Genomic DNA, 18,179 nt, shown 5'->3' on the forward strand with positions numbered 1-18,179 from the left:
CACCTCTCTGGATGGACATGGGTAATATGCTTCAACTTCTGTTATCTGTAAGAGTAATTTATTATTACATTGTTCTGTGTCCTAAGTCTTTCAGAGGTTTTTTTTCTTCACTATATTGTAATTGTATAAAAATATTCTTTAGCCATGATCATTTTATTCTATATCAGTTCAAAGAAGTCTTTCTGCCCATTTTATCTTTTCTTGAAGGACAGTACTATTCCACTACATTTATTTATGTTCCATAATTTATCTACTCTACAAGAAGTAAACCCTCTTTTGTTTCCAGTTTGGGGGTATTATGAAAAGAGCTTCTAGAAACATTTTTCTGAGGTCTTTTTTTCCTTGTTTGGTCTCTTTAGGAGTAAGATAAAGAATTCTTTATCCACTTGGTTTTTCATTTGTGAACAGGTGCAGGTTTTCCTTTGGAGTTACTGTAGCTCTTACTTACAAATCTATGTAATGTTTCAAAGATTGATGCAAGCAGAACATTGTGAAAAAGAACAGGGGCATTATCCACACAGAACATCTAGAATCTCACCATCTATGTCATTCCTCTTTTCTTTGAACTCGTTACTGGACATCCTCCAAGACAGTGGCAAATATCTTTGACAAGTATACATCTTCTTCTTTTAGTCCTCAAAATTCTCTATATTAAGTAGACTTTCAACAAATCTTTTGTGATTTTAACACATGCATAGAGGTACATGTTGGAGGAGAGTCTTTAGAGCAATCCTTATCTCTAAGAAATCAAAAACCTTCTTTTATCACCAAGAAATGTTCTTTTCTCTAAATTATAATGTTCTCTGGGAGCAAGTTTCTTGGAGAGCTTCTGGAGGCAGCCTTAGTTTAAGTTTAATTCAATCACCCCAAATGCAGCCAGGAGTTAAAGTCCAGATCCTTTATTTTTTCCTTCAAAGTCTTGTCTCTTTTCCTGGGCCTGGTTAGCTTTCTTAGAGGCCTATCTCTCTCCTTGGTTCCAAGAGCTCCCTCCAAATGGAAATTGCAATGACTCTTGATTCCTCTTCCCAGAGAGTGGGCTTGTGGGTTTCTGGGGCTTGTGGCTCTGGCCCTGAGAGCTTCTTACTTATATTTCTGCCAGACTTGTGAATCTTCTCGATTTGTAAATCTCCTTGAAGTCCAAGAGTAGGCTTGTCCTTTAGTGGGCTTGTGAACTCCTCCTTGTGAACTTCTCAGGAAGGGAGATGAAAACACCAAAGGAAATGGGGAGTCAAATCAGATTAGTGGGTTTCTGAAGGGGTTCACTCTTAAAACAGGTATACATAAATCCATCAATATGGGAGGTATTACACATAATTACATAAATTACATAAGCACATAGAAATATAATACAGGCTAGAAGTATGTAACAAATAACATGAATCAACATGAGAAATTATACACTTCCATAAGTCCTAGAAATAGTCCATTAATTCCTGCAAGTTTTGACGTCCTGCAATAGTCTCATCTTGTGTTAGGGAATCCAATGATTCCTGATGGTTTTCAAGTCCTGCAACAGTCCTTATCAACAATTTTTCATCTCAAGGAATCTCCAATGATTCCTGCTGGTTTTCAAGTCCTACAACAGCCTCATCTTGTGTTAGGGAATCCAATGATTCCCGCAGATTTTGTTCTTAGGTCTTTCCCTTTGTTTCCAGATTTTTCTCTTTTTCTGTCTCTCTCTGATGGACAAAGGAAATATGGTTTGTTGGCATCCACATCTGATTCCTTCTCCACCTGTGGAGATACAAGCAAACCCTCTCCCCCAAGCAGTTAACCTATGTAATTCCTTTCTATTTACCACTTTCTAGCTCTCTCCTCATCATTTGATAATTACATTGGAGCTGTCCAATTACACTGGACACTGCCCTGTTGGTTTAAAAAGCCTGTATTCTCCCCAACTGTAATCCCTTTCTGCTATCTGATTGCTTTTCTGTTGGTTGATCATATAATCCCTTTTTGCCTTCTGATTGCTTTTTGGCTGATAGATCACATCAGAGTCCTGACCTTCTAAATACTTTCTGGGTGTAAACTCAGCTACCATCATGCCCCACCTGTGTTTTGTATGATATCTTGGGCCTGGGCCCTGCCTCTCATTTCCCTGGGTCAATCTATATTCTGAGGCCCAGTGGAAGCCCTTGTGGCATTTTGGACATAGGGTTTTAGGTCTTCTCTCAGCTTGTCTTCTCACTCTATCTCCATATCTATACTGAGCTCTTAGATGTCCAATTTTTCCACATTGAAAACATCAACAATTTTCTCTAGCAGTCCCTTGCCAAGAGGGACCCTGTCTTCCCATGTTCATCATAGTTTGGGTATAATAAGCATTTGTGCCCACTGTGGCATAGTGTCTTATGATCTCCTCTAAAGGAGCATCTTTGTGTAGTCCCCATATAATTCTTCTGCAAACCTCATTGACATTTTCCTTAGCCAGATATCTGGTCATTATTTCTGTAGCTTCATTTTCTCCAATGGTTCTTGTGACAGCAGTTAGCAGATATCCCACAAAATCTGCAAAGGGTTCATTGGGACCTTGCTCTATTTTTGTGAAGGCTTCCCCTCCATCTTTTTGTCCAGGGAGGGAATCACAAGCTTTTATTGCAACCTTAAAAATTTGCTCATACACTGTTATGGGATAATAAATCTGTGTTGAATTCTCTCCATACTGACCTTCACCTGCTAGTTGCTCAAAAATGACTTGTACATTAACTCCTGTTTGCCTATTGCATTGGGCTTGAATCCTACATAATTCATGATACTCTGAAAGCCAAAATAAGTTTTGTCCAGGTTCTAAACATGTCCTTGCTACGGATTTCCAATCACTAGGGATTAGGATTTCATAAGCCAAATTATCTAGTAAGATCTTAACATAAGATGATGTAGCCCCATAAAGAGTGCAACCTTTTTTCAAATCCTTGATTTTTTTCCAAATCAAAAGGAGTGTATCTTCTTTTTTGACCTGAAGAGCCAAGCTCTTCAATTACAGGGTATACATTTATAAAATCAGATACATCCTGTCCTTCATTTTTTGCCTTAACCAATGCCTTTTCTAATCTTGTCATAGGCTGCTTAATAGGCGCTTCTGTTTGTGTCACTGCCTCTTCCCCTCCTCCTTCTTCCTCCACCCATGAAGGGTTAATTGAGGGAGGAGATGGGAAATGCTCCTGTTGTGAAATGCTACATTCAGAATTGTACTTAACTCCATTCTTATCTAATTCCTCATCCTTTTCACCTAGTTTAGTTGGCACTTCCCCCTCCTGTTCTTTCTTCTTTTTCCTTAGTCTAACACTTATATAATTTCTTAAAGCCACTTGTATTAAATTGTATGTATGAAGTATATCTTTGGAAATTGAGTTTAGATTGGAATTGTAGTATTCACCTAGTTGCTCTTCTACTAATTTCTACTCATCTGGATTCAATTCTTTTTCCTTAGAGAACCAAGGAGATGTGTACGCTACAGTTTTTAAAAGTTCAGTGATCTCCTCCCAGGTTATAATCAAACCTTGATTTTTTATCAGTCTGACCAAGTTTTCGACACATTTTCCTTGAACTGGAAAAGCAGGCTGTTTTCTAAACATCTGTCCCATTTTAACTGAAGCACTAGTTTAGCCCTTTAATAAAGTTTCCTTGTCTGTTTTTGTACTCACCCTAATTTCTGGGTCACAGATGAAGGTTCTTGGTCTCTTGTTCAGGTGCCAAAATGTAGTCTTCTCTTCTCTAAATTGTAATGTTCTCTGGGAACAGGCTTCTTGGAGAGCTTCTAGAGGCAGCCTTCGTTTCAGTTCAGTTCAATCACCCCAAATGCAGCCAGGAGTTAAAGTCCAGAGCCTTTATTTTTTTCCTTCAAAGTCTTGTCTCTTTTCCTGGGCCTGGTTAGCTTTCTTAGAGGCCTATCTCTCTCCTTGGTTCCAAGAGCTCCCTCTGAATGTCTCCAAATTCAAAGATTTGTCCTTCAACCTCCAGCTTCCAGCCACCTTCAGCCTCTCGTCCTCCCAATGTCTCCAGCCAGCACAAAGGTGAAAGTTGGTATGACTCTTGATTCCTCCTCCCAGAGAGTGGGCTTGTGTGTTTCTGTGGGCTTGTGGCTCTGGCCCTGAGAGCTTCTTGCTTATATTGCTGCCCAACTTGTGAATCTCCTCGAAGTCCAAGAATAGGTTTGTCCTTTAGTGGGCTTGTGAACTCCTTCTTATATATGCTCTCTTAAAGGTGTGAATCTTGTGGAATTATAGTAAGTATTAAGAACATGTAAATTAGAGAATCATTATCTCATCAATTCCACTGAGTACCTTGTTTCTAGTTCTGGCCCATAACAAAGAAACACAAAGATCTTGTATATTTTGCTCTTTTTTGTCAATTGGTGACTATAAAGATAGAGTCCACTGTAAAATATTGTTTGTAAAAGCCTGGTTGCTGCTCATGCCTTCAATGTCCTCAATACATTCTTTTTAAAAAAAAAATTATATATATTTTTTTTCAATCTGCAAAAGTCTATCTTTTCACTCTATCACTCCAACTTTGCCTCTGGTTGTATGAGATCTGGGCAGGGTTTTTTTTTTTTTTTTTTTTTTTTTTTTAATGTTTTTAATTTTGGGGTCAGTTTTCTTGAAGTAGGATGTTTAAGCTTTTTTTTTTTTTTTTTTTTGGTCATGGAGTTCAGATAATACAATGATTCTTGAATTTTTCCTACTTAATATATTTTTTAGATCAGCTGTTTTTGATGAGATACCCTGATTTTTTGGGGGGGGATGTTATTTTGCTCTTTCTTGTTGTCTTATGTTCTTCTATTTTCCATTCTAATTTTCAGAAAGTTTGTTGCTTGAACAAGATTTTGCACTTCATGCGCCAAACTGTTAATTCCCTTTTCTAAGTCTTTCTTTTATAGTTCTCATTTCTTTTCCATTTTTTTTTCTTCGTTTTCTCCAACTCTAAATTGTTTTTTCTCTGAGACATTGCTTGTAGATGTTTTAGGGAATCATTTTTTTTCTACATGTATCTTAAGTATGCCTGCTACTGTCATACCTATGTATGATGGGTTTCTTTTTTTGCCCATTTTTCAGTCTATTTCTTGATTTTGATCTTTGGATGTTAGGGCTGGGCTCTCCCACACTTTTGAAGAAAATGTTTGGGTTGGGTTTGCTGTTTTCTTGAGGTGTTGTGTTGTCTCCTTCCTGGATCTCATAGATACTCTGAGCACCTGCAAGCTTTAAATGTTCCCAAAGTATTCTGATCCAGGGCAAAGTCTGATTTCTAACATGGTCTGAACTTTTTTTTTTTCATTTTTTGATTTTGTTTAACTGATTCTTGAAATCTTATTGAGTCAACAATACTAATACAAACAAGATTAGAAGGGAAGTAACAAATTGGGAAAATATTTTTAAAAGGAAAGGTTCTGACAAAGGTCTCATTTCCAAAATATATAGAGAACTGACCCTGATTTATAGGAAACCAAACCATTCTCCAATTGATAAATGGTCAAGGGATATGAACAGACAATTCTCAGATGATGAAATTGAAACTATTTCCACTCATATGAAAGAGTGTTCCAAATCACTACTGCTCAGAGAAATGCAAATTAAGACAACTCTGAGATACCACTACACACCTGTCAGATTGGCTAAAATGACAGGAACAAATAATGATGAATGTTGGAGGGGATGTGGGGAAACTGGGACACTAATACATTGTTGGTGGAGTTGTGAAAGAATCCAGCCATTCTGGAGAGCAATTTGGAACTATGCCCAAAAAGTTGTCAAACTGTGCATACCCTTTGACCCAGCATTGCTGTTATTGGGATTATATCCCAAAGAAATACTAAAGAGTGGAAAGGGTCCTGTATGTGCCAAAATGTTTGTGGCAGCTCTTTTTGTTGTAGCTAGAAACTGGAAGTTGACTGGATGTCCATCAATTGGAGAATGGTTGGGTAAATTGTGGTATATGAAGGTTATGGAATATTATTGCTCTGTAAGAAATGACCAGCAGGAGGAATACAGAAAGGCTTGGAGAGACTTAAATCAACTGTTGCTGAGTGAAATGAGCAGAACCAGAAGATCACTATACACTTCAACAACAATACTGTATGAGGATGTATTCTGATGGAAGTGGAAATCTTCAACATAAAGAAGATCCAACTCACCTCCAGTTGATCAATGATGGACAGAAATAACTATACCCAGAGAAGGAACACTGGGAAGCGAATGTAAGTTGTTAGCACTACTGTCTATCTACCCAGGTTACTTATACCTTCGGAAGGTAATAATTAATGTGCAACAAGAAAATGGTATTTACACACATATATTGTATCTAGGTTATATTGTAACACATGTAAAATGTATGGGATTACCTGCCATCGGGGGGAGGAAGTGGAGGGAGGGAGGGGATAATTTGGAAAAATGAATTAAAAAAAAAAAAAAGAAATCTTATTGAGTCATTCACTTCCATTTGTTTGTTTCTATTCTTCTCTCTACATAAAAGCTAATTAGATCGGTTTGCTTTTTTGCTCATTTATTTTAAAAGTTGGGGTTTGCTCTTAAGGCAAAGAGGCAACAGAAGCTTTAATTTGCCCTGGGGAAATTCTGCTGAGTAATTTCTAGTGCTGGGTAATCATGGCCAGTTTCCAGGTTCTTCTGGGATTCAAGTGGCTTACAGTTTGCTTTTTGTATTTGCTTTTGGGTGTCTTACAGCAAATCTGCTAAACCACTCATTTGCATCCAGGACAGAATAGCCTAAGAGCCTCATAGTAAATTCCCAATGCTCAGAGGCTGCAACACTCTGGCTTCCTTCCCCAGGCTCCCTACACAGCAGTCTAGGCTCAGTAAACTGTCCCCCTACTGGATTGAAACAGACCTGTTCTGAAGTTTTTCCAAGGTATCTTCTTCTGGAAATGTACTCCAAATATTTGTGGGTTCTGTCACTCCAAAACTAGTTCAGAGGTTTAATTTGGTGTTGGTTTGAGAGAAGGTCAGAGGAGGTCATATTTAGACATGTCTACTCTCCATTACCTTTTTTCCTCTCCTTTTTGTGGTCTGAACTTTATAAGTTCCTGACCTGGTTAGAAGCTTGGTAAAAGCAACAATTGGGTAAGTCCTTAGCAATCATCTTGGAAGTTCTGCTTTTTCAGAGTTCCCCTTTGATCTATGATTTCTGCTGTAGTTATTCTTCTGTAGTCTTGACCAGATGCCAAAAACAGAGAATCCTCTCTGTTCCTGGGTTCTAAACAACACTATTGTTCCTCTGGCTTTTGAATTTCTTCTTTGCTCAGTTTATAGCCCATGTCTTTCCTAATCTGGAATAGCAACCCTGAGCATAGGACCCCTTCTCAATCTACATGGGATTTGTGATCCATAACTGGGTAGTAGACGACAAAGCTGCCAATTGGTACCTATCTCTGTCACAGTACACCAGTATGGGTCTAGGGATTCCCTGGTATACTCTGGGACTTTTTTTTTGCCCTAGTGCATAGTCTCTCTCTGGGTCCTGGAGTTGAACTGAGTGCTGAACTACTCTGGTGGTATCAGATCCATTTCCTAGTATTAACAAGCGTCTGTCTCCCTCTGCTAACCTAGGCTGTACAAAGGACTTTTCTGAATTTTGCCTTTTCTGGTTATATTTAGAGGAGTTTTGTAGATGAGAATTCTGCTGTATTGTTTCCCATTATTTCATCATCTCGAATCAGTCATGACAAATGTTATAGATTATTCACAAAAACTTTGTAAAAATGAGAAAATAGGGGAAATGAAGGGCTAGAAGTAACATATATTTGATTGTCTTCTTAGAGAAGGTAAAATTAAGATCTTTGATTTTCTCCTCAAACACTTAGTATTCTTTTTTCTTTCAGATATTTAAGAATTGATCTCTCATACTTTCCCAAATTCTTCATAGAGGCTGGAGATTCGTAATTTTGTTTATCACATATATTGCTAGATTTTTTTTTTTTTGAGGTGTTGTTTTTACTTATTTTTTTTTTTCTTTTTCTCTTAAAATAATTCTTTTTTGTCTGGCATGGTTCTCTGGGAGGGTTAGGGAGGAAGAAAGGGGAAAGTTTAGATGATGTAAAAACAAAAAATAGCAATGAAATTTTATTTTAAAACAAAAAGTTGATTACTGGATATCTTCCTTTATGTTGTTGTCGTCTTTATGAATGCTTATCTGACCATATGATGAATTCTTTGATGATGGCAACCCATGAAATAAGACATATACAGAGATAACTATAATATCTGACATTATGCAATAAATACATTAAAGAGTTGTAAAAAAGGTATGAAGTGGGGACAGCTAAGTGGCAAAGTAGATAGAGCACCAGCCTTGAATTCAGGAGGACACAAGTTCAAATCTGGTCTCAGACACTTAATACTTACTAGCTGTGTGATCCTGGGCAAGTCACTTAACCCCAGCCTCTGGGAAAAAAAAAAAGGTATGAAGTGAGAAGTGGAGGGATCATTGATTACTATTGGGGAAGATCATGAAGATCTGTCTTGATGAGGCAACATTAAACTGGGCTTCAAAATATTGCTAGAAATTTGCTAGAGAGAGAGAAGACATTCAGGGCATAGTGAAAAATGAGCAAAGGCATTCAGGGCATAGTCTAAGAATAGAGAATAACCTAGTAATTTTCTTTTTTTATGTAGATGATGATGATAATAATTAAAAATATTATTTTTTATTATTATAGCTTTTTATTGACAAAACATAGGCATGGGTAATTTTTCAACTTTGACCCTTGCAAAAACGTCTTTTCCCACTTTTTCCCTCCTTCCCTCCATTCTCTCCCCTAGATGGCAGGCCATACATGTTAAACATGTTAAAGTATATGTTAAATACAATATATGTATACATATTTATACAGTTATCTTGTCACATAAGAAAAATCAGATTTAGAAGGAAGGTAAAAATAACCTGGGAAGAAAAACAAACATGTAAGCAAACAACAACAGAAAGAGTACAAATGCTATGTTGTGATCCATGCTCATTTCTCAGTGTTCTTTCACTGGGTGTAACTGGTTCTATTCATCACTGATCAATTGGAACTGATTTGGATCCTCTCATTGTTAAAGATAGCCACTTCCATCAGAATTGATCCTCATATAGTATTGTTCTTAAGTATATAATGATCTCCTGGTTCTGCTCATTTCACTTAGCATCAGTTCATGTAAGTCTCTCCAAGACTCTCTGTATTCATCCTGCTGGTCATTTCCTACAGAACAAATTCATATACCACAATTTACTCAGCCATTTTCCAAGTGATGAGCATCCATTCAATTTCCAGTTTCTGGAAAAGGGCTGCTACAAACTTTTTTTGCACCTACAGGTTCCTTTCCCTTCTTTAAGATCTCTTTGGGATATAAGCCCAGTAGTAACATTGCTGGATCAAAGGATATGCATAATTTGACAACTTTTTGAGTGTAGTTCCAAATTGCTCTCCAAAATTAACCTAATAATTTTCAAAGTAAGAGAAAGGTTTTCACATATTGAACTAGGCCTTAGAATTTCTAAAAAATCTGAGATTTTGTGAAAAATAGAATTTATTGCTTATTTTACCTTTTGCAATAAGGAAATTGCTGTAAATAATTGAATCAAAGCATCAGTGTAACCGTCATTTAAAAAAAAAAAACACACTCATGTTTTCAAGAAGATGAATTTAGCACATTTTTATTTCTTTAGGGTTTACTGTTTCTTTTTTTCTTTCTCAAATTCCAGTATCAGAATTGAAGTAAGGACTTAAGTGACTACAGCAGGAAAACTATTTTCTAAACTATCTACACTTGATCAAGGATATCTTAACCTTCTGAATTCTTAAAATCTTAGTAATAACAATCATATTTTGTAAAATGACTTACCAAACCTTTCCTCACAACTGTGTGGTAGTTAATTCAAATATTATTATTTCACATTTTATAGATGAGAAAAAATTAAGAATCCAAGGAAAAGGGGGGGGTGGAAATCAATTTGCATTTGGTTATACATCTAGAATATGATAGATCTGATCTCAGTGCATGGTTTTCTGAATCCAAATTCAATATTCTTTTCACTATACCAAGTTGCTGCTTCTACAATTCTGAACAGTGCTTTTGTCATTCTAATTTTTCCCACAACTCTCCAATTAAGGACAGGAAATTACATTTTTCCAATCTAGAAAATTAGAAAAAAGATGGGGAGCAGATGAGAAAAAATAAAGCTGGAGAAGGAAGCCATCATGTATTGTTCATATTCGTTAAAATCATAAATTTAAAATATCTTCCTAGTTCAAAAGATCAAATGCCAGAAATGAGTATATTCTATTTTTTTTTTTTTTTTTTTTTTAGCCATCTACATGTCAGTGTAGAAAGAATGGAATGAAACTTGACATTTTTAATGTCTCACTGATGCATCATAATCTATTAAAAGAACAGTGAAGAGCGTTTAATCATAACTACTAGATAGCATTTTTGGGAGATGTGACATGCTTATGAAGAACAAAGAGGAAGGAAAGTTTAGTCCATATGACATATGTAGCTCAGATGCCCACTGCCCACACATTTGTATAAATGACATAATAAAACAGAAACAATAGTTTCCATAGCAGATAGTGTACACAGAAAGAGAGATTTTTAGTTTCATTTCTCTGAATGCCATTAGGAGTCAGAATGGCTTTGGAAACTGAATTTGTTCTGGGTTCTAGATCTCCAAGTAACATCTGTGACTGCTTAGTCCAATTGGTTAGAATATAGCTGAATTAGGAAGTAATTGGCACAATAGAATTAAATTAGATGTACATACCATGAAACATATATGCTCTTTTTTTTTTTTTTTTTTTTAACAGAGTAGGGATTTGTTTTGCTTTACTATGTATATTTGTCATAAGTTGTTTTTTTTTTTTTTTTTTTAACCAGCTAATTGAGGAGCTGGTTAAGATAGAAGTATGAGTAAATAAAATTTTGATAATTGAAAAATTAGTTTAAAAATGTAGCAATCTACAAGACAAGAGTGATAAAGTATCCAGATTATTAGACATAAGAAACATGTGTTAACTACTTTTTTAAAAAAGGTTGCTAGCAAATGGAAGGAGGAATATGGCATAGTAGATTTTGGGTAAGACACATGAGAGAAGGATTTTTTCATTAGAGAAGAAAATATTAACAATATAAATGAAAGAAAAGGCGGATAATTGATTAAACAAAATCCTAAAGAAATGGGAATAAATTTAAATTCAAATTCAGCCAACATTTAATAAGGATCTACTGTGTACATAGCACAAGGTTAGGATCAAGACCTTCAATCAGCTTCAGTAGGGAAGTAGACATTTTTTTTTTTTTCCTTTGAGAAAAGACCCTAGGAGAAGAGGATAAAGACAGATATTTAAGAATGAAGAAAGTGGGAGTTGATAGAAGGGATAATACTTTGTGGACAGTCTTTTTCATAAATAATAATGACAGTGTTCAGAGCTTTTCAACTAAAGGGATTTTAGAAAGAAAAAAATCTGGAAAGCTGGGCTATAGTACACAGTTGAATAAAACAAACAAATAACTCCTCTTCATCTAACTTAATATGCTATTGATACCAATAGGGTACTGGAAGCCAAAAATAGTGAGTTATTAAAATTTCATTTATATCCCAGAAATCAGCAAGAGCTACGAGTCAGTACTTAATTTATTGTTTTTTTTTTTATTTTTTAGACTTAATAAAGTATTAAAACTTTAGTTTTAGTATTAAACTTAAATTTAGTTTAGTATTAAAAATAAAGATTAAACTTAATGTGTGCATGAACTTTTGAGGTTTTTTCAGAGTCTGATTGTTAAACATTTACTCAAACACTCATGTTTTTCTATAAAATTGCTTGAACTCAGCAGTTTTGTTGTTGTAATATACTTTCAGTCATGTCCAACTCTTCACAACTCCATTTGAGGTTTTCTGGACAAAGATACTGGAGTATCCAACACATTTGACAAATATGGAAACTGAGGCAAATGGGATTTGTTCAGAGTTACATAGCTAGTAAATATCTGAGGTCAGATTTGAATTCAAGAGAAGGAATCTTCCTGATTTGAGATCTGGTCCTACTCACAGAAAACTTGGCAAATAGTTAGACTAGACTGGAGGCCTGGTGGCTATAGCACCAAGAAGAGAGGAGCTGTGCAAAGTCACTAGCCTCCCTTTCTCCCACTGTATTTAAGGTCTCCTCCACTTGTCCTGGATCTGGACCCATATGGCTCAGGAGGAAAAAAGTAAGGCAGATGACTTTGAATAGCCCTCCCTCACTTAAATCTAATTCACTTGCATGTTGTGGTCCTCTGGGAGAACAAAACTGACAACTTTTGTGAGTAGGAGTTGGAGCTACCTCCATGAGGACCCAATTGGACAATACATCTCCTCTTCTCTTTTTTTCCTTTTCTTCCTTCTTCCCTTTCCTTTCCTTACATGCATCGGGTATCATAACCTTTCCTGTGGGTGCTCTGCCCCAAGGAATGTAAGCTTTAATTGCTGAAACCTTGCTAGATATTTGGGAGTTTATGGGCTAGGACCATACCTTAAATCCAAATCACTTTGGCTCTCACTGAATGAACAACAATAGGTCCCAGGCCAAGCCACACTTGTTCATTTCATAGAAAGGCATACTGAAAGCTGAGCTGAACTACAAAAAATTGGGAAGTCTTGTCTTAGATGCTTAATCCTTAACCCTTGAGTGCTACATTGTTAAGGTGATTTATGTGGTAGATTTTTTTTTATTATTTTTTTTATTTAGAATTTTTTTCCACAGTATATATGCATGAGTAATTTTTTAAATATAATATTATCCCTTGTATTCATTTTTCCAAATTATCCCCTCCCTCCCTCCACTCCTTCCCCTTGATGACAGGCAATCCCATACATTTTACATATGTTACAATATAACCTAGATACAATATATGTGTGTAAATACCATTTTCTTGTTGCAAATTAAATATTATATTCCGAAGGTATAAGTAACCTGGGTAGATAGACAGTAGTGCTACCAATTTACATTCACTTCCCAGTGTTCCTTCTCTGGGTGTAGTTATTTCTGTTCATCATTGATCAACTGGAAGTGAGTTGGATCTTCTTTATGTTGAAGATATCCACTTCCATCAGAATACATCTTCATACAACATTGAAGTGTACAGAGATCTTCTGGTTCTATTCATTTCTATGTGGTAGATTTTTAAAAAAATTTACCCAAACCTGAGGTTTCACTGGTATTCCGAACTCAGAATGAAGCAACTCTCTTCATCAACTCTAATGGGCATGCATATGTTCTACAATTTATCCTCTTGGAGAATTATTTGTTCATCATTCTCACATGATCAATGACATCAGGAGGATGTCTTAACTTGCAAGTAGATTGGATTTAAGTGAGGCAGAACTCCACAAAGTTCTCAGCCTCATTCTCTCCTTCAGTCATCAAAGTCCAGTGGCAAAACATAGATCAAGATGACTGGTAATGGTCCCAGATGCAGTGAGAGAACTAAGCCTTTTTAAGTTAATGTCTTTCCCAGGTCTCAGTTTGTCTAAGGCAATACCCATTCTCAGTAATCAAGGCTGGGTAAGAAATGAGGCAAAAGATGATCTAATTTGCCTTCATAAAAGAATTAGTCTGAGAGAGGAAGACCCTCAGAGTTTCAGGCCAAAAGACCCTCAGAGTTTCTGACCAAAAGACCGTCAAGACCACACAGCCAAGATGTGTCAGAAGAGGGAATGTAAGTCAGATTTTCCTGACTTGGAAGTCAGTTCTCTACTCTTATTTATGAATCTTTTTTGAAACAGCCACAATGACTCTCTTGGTTATAGTTTGGTAACAAACATATCTCATGTTCAACTATATTTGAAATAAGAACCATCATAGGACCAAGAGCCAGTTAAAACCTTACAATTTAACAATCTAATTCATCCATTTTACAGATGAGGAAATGAAGGCCACAGAAAAGTAAAGTGATGAACCCTAAATCAGACAGTGGTAGAAGCAGGGCTAGCACCCATTTTGTGATTTTTAAAAATTATTCCATACTTAATAAAAATAAGGTAACAGACATAAGAGGTTGGAGTAAAAGCTTCTGCCTGACTCTTCATTTCCAGACTTGAGACTGACTTGGCAGGGAGACCAATGGCAGAGGAAGAGGTTGCTTTGGCACAGAAGAAAGAAAGAAAACACTTTTGGAGTTTTGGGAAGGGCTGTTGTCATACCTGTGAATGGGAGGGTCTGGGATCTTATTTTCAGCCCAATAACTGACTCACAGTCTGACTCTGGATCAGTCATTTTGATGCTTCATGTTTCTGTTGCTATAAACTCTAATACTAGCCTGATCTCTTAAGACCTGTTGTGAAGGTTAATGAGGTAATCCTCATAAAGGCTTTTAGTTCTTTAAAGGTCCTAGTATACTTAGAAAAAAAAAATTGGAATGATTCTTTAGATTGTCTTCTGATCCAAAATACTAAAAGGAAAATGATCAATTTGAAATAAAATATCTTTAATACCATATCTGTTTTCTCAATAGGATTAGGGATTTGGATTGAATCTGTAATTTCTTGGATTATTGTGAACTCCTGGGTGAAAAGACTCCATCTACTTATTTGGGTCAACACCTTCTCTGTGCTTCAGTATTGGAAAATTTTGAGTAAAGTATAAGGGTTATAAATAGTGGTTTCACTACTAAGCATTGCTTAGAAGAAATTTTGCCATCTGGATTCAGTCACATTACCCCAATAAAGATATTATATAATTTAAAAATGTTTAACTCATAACCAGTTTAGAAATAAATGTAACTCCATGGGACATAGATCAATTTTAAGGAATCTTTAATGGAAATGTATTGTAGAAAGCTCTAAGTTAGATAGTGAAATATTTTTTGATTCTTATTTTATTAAACAGTTCCAAATTACAAAGAAAAAAACCTCCAACAAACCAGTTGCTCTTCAGCCAAGTTAATTCCCTAAATGGGTTAAAATCAATTCTGCTTCTTCCACTTGCTCCGATTAAAAATTGACATTAGGTCTCATTGAAGAGTCTGCTCTTGTAGGCATCTAACACTACTTTAGACTCTTGGTTCTCTTGCACTTCAAGGGAACCTCTGCACTTTTCTTTTGGAAATGTAAGAGGGGAATAGGCTTCAAAGGCTTCCCTATAGGCAGCTAGATAGCACAGTGCATAGAATACTGGGTCTGGAGTCAGGAAGACTCATCTTCCTAAGTTCAAAATCTGGCTTCAAATGCTCACTAGCTATATGACAAGCTGTGTGGGACTAGGCAAGTTACTTAACTCTGTTTCCCTCAGTTTCTTCCTTGGTAAAGTAAGCTGGAAAAAGAAATGTCAAACTACTCCAGTATCTCTGTCAAGAATATCACAAATGGGGTCATAAAGAGTTAGAAAAGGCTGGAAAAATGACTGAACAAATAAATATATTTCAACAGTTCTAGAAGACAGAGATTGAAGGGTGAGGAAAAGAACCAGGAAAGTTGACCAACGCAAGTATCTTCTCTGGTAAGCTACTTTTCCAAGGAAAAGAGATGAACTTCTGAAAGGGAGAGCTGTACACAGTGATTTCCTGATAGACATTCTATACAGACTGGCATCAGAGACACAATGGGCAGAAATTCCCTGAAAAAAAACAAAAACAAAAACAAACAAACAAAAAAAAACTACATATCTTTTAAAGGCCATAATAGAAAAAAAAATTTTAGATTGCATTTAAAAATTTTCAGTTTTTGAGAGGTATTCTGAAGATTCTGTAACAAAGAATTCCCTTTTAAGATGTCTGGCTGACTGAAAATAGATCCTACTTTGTACCCAAGGTGTGTCTTTGTTAATAATCTTCCCATTCTGAAAGGGTCCTGTATGTGCCAAAATGTTTGTGGCAGCCCTTTTCATAGTGGCTAGAAGCTGGAAAATGAATGGATGTCCATCAATTGGAGAATGGTTGGGTAAACTATGGTATATGAATGTTATGGAATATTATTGTTCTATAAGAAATGACCAACAGGAGAAATACAGAGAGGCTTGGAGAGACTTACATCAACTGATGCTGAGTGAAACGAGCAGAACCAGAAGATCTTTATACACTTCAACAATGATACTGTATGAGGATGTATGCTGATGGAAGTGGATTTCTTCAACATAGAGAAGAGCTAATCCAATTCCAATTGATTAATGATGGACAGAACCAGCTACATCCAGAAAAGGAACACTGAGAAATGAATGTAAACTGTTATTTTTACCTTCTGAATCCAATTCTTCCTGTGCAACAAAAAATTCGGTTCTACACACATATATTGTATCTAGAATATACTGTAATATATTTAACATATATAAGACTGCTTGCCATCTGGGGGAGGGGGTTGGGGGAGGAAGGGAAAAAAATCTGAACAGAAGTAAGTGCAAGGGATAATGTTGTAAAAAATTACCCATGCATATGTAATGTCAAAAAATGTTATAATTATAAAATAAAATAAAAAATTAAAAAAAAAAAAAATAATCTTCCCATTCTGACCCCAAGTTGTCTGACAGTCTACTTGTAAGTAAAAGCTTTCTACTACTATGGCAAGTTTTTGTGTCCCTACAAACACTCCAAACTAATTGGGGTCAGAGGTAATATCACCACTGTACCCAAAACTACTGTCAAAACAACTTTTTCTCTTTCTTGTCTCTTCCACCAAATATTAAATCAGTTTTCTCTAAATTGGCTTGCTGATCTTTCAGGTTTTGGTTTGTTTTAAATAGTTATCAATCTTTTCTTTTTAAAAATTTTTTTAATTTTAATTTTTAAATTAATTTTATAATTATAACTTTTTTTTTTTTTTTTTAACAATATGTATGCATAGGTAATTTTTTACAACATTATCCCTTGCACTCACTTCTGTTCCGGATTTTCCCCTCCTTCCCTCCACCCCTTCCCCTAGAAGGCAGGCAGTCCCATACATGTTAAATATGTTATAGTATATCCTAGATACAATATATGTGTGCAGAACTGAATTTCTTGTTGCACAGGAAGAATTGGATTCAGAAGGTAAAAATAACCTGGGAAGAAAAACAAAAATGCAAACAGTTTATACTCATTTCCCAGTGTTCCTTCTCTGGGTGTAGCTGTCCATCATTGATCAATTGGAACTGAATTAGATCTTCTCTATGTTGAAGATATTCACTTCCATCAGAATACATCCTCATTCAGTATCATTGTTGAGGTGTATAATGATCTCTTAGTTCTGCTTGTTTCACTCAGCATCAATTGATGTCTCTCCAAGCCTCTCTGTATTCATCCTGTTGGTCATTTCTTACAGAACAATAATATTCCATAACATTCATATACCACAATTTACCCAACCATTCTCCAATTGATGGACATCCATTCAGTTTCCAGTTTCTAGCCACTACAGAAAAGGCTGCCACAAACATTTTGGCACACACAGGTCCCTTTCCCTTCTTTAATATCTCTTTGGGATATAAGCCCAGTAGTAGCACTGCTGGATCAAAGGGTATGCACAGTTTGATAACTTTTTGGGCATAATTCCAGATTTCTCTTCAGAATGGTTGGATTCTTTCACAACTCCACCAACAATGCATCAGTGTCCCAGTTTTCCCACAGCCCCTCCAACATTCATCATTATTTGTTCCTATCATCTTAGCCAATCTGACAGGTGTGTAGTGGTATCTCAGAGTTGTCTTAATTTGCATTTCTCCGATCAGTAGTGATTTGGAACACTCTTTCATATTTATGGAAATAGTTTCAATTTCATCATCTGAGAATTGTTTGTTCATATCCTTTGACCATTGATCAATTGGAGAATGGTTTGAATTCTTATAAATTAGGGTCAGTTCTCTCTGTATTTTGGAAATGAGGCCTTTATCAGAACCTTTAACTGTAAAAATGTTTTCCCAGTTTGTTACTTCCCTTCTAATCTTGTATTGTTTGTACAGAAACCTTTTAATTTGATATAATCAAAATTTTCTATTTTGTGATCAATAATGGTCTCTAGTTCTCCTTTGGACACAAATTCCTTTGTTTTAAGTAGTCATCAATCTTTTTTTTTTTTTTTTTTTTAATTTTCAGGCTCATATTTCTGTTTCAGACTCTGGTTGACAAGAATTTGAGGCTTTAGATACACTCAAAGATAGGAGAAAACTCAGAGATTAGACGGTAGTGAGATAAACTTTGCAGGGACATTATTCCTCTTTCCCTTAAAAAGTTTATCTTTAGGCTATT

This window comes from Sminthopsis crassicaudata, chromosome 4 (assembly GCF_048593235.1).
Source record: "Sminthopsis crassicaudata isolate SCR6 chromosome 4, ASM4859323v1, whole genome shotgun sequence".
NCBI lineage: Eukaryota > Metazoa > Chordata > Mammalia > Dasyuromorphia > Dasyuridae > Sminthopsis > Sminthopsis crassicaudata.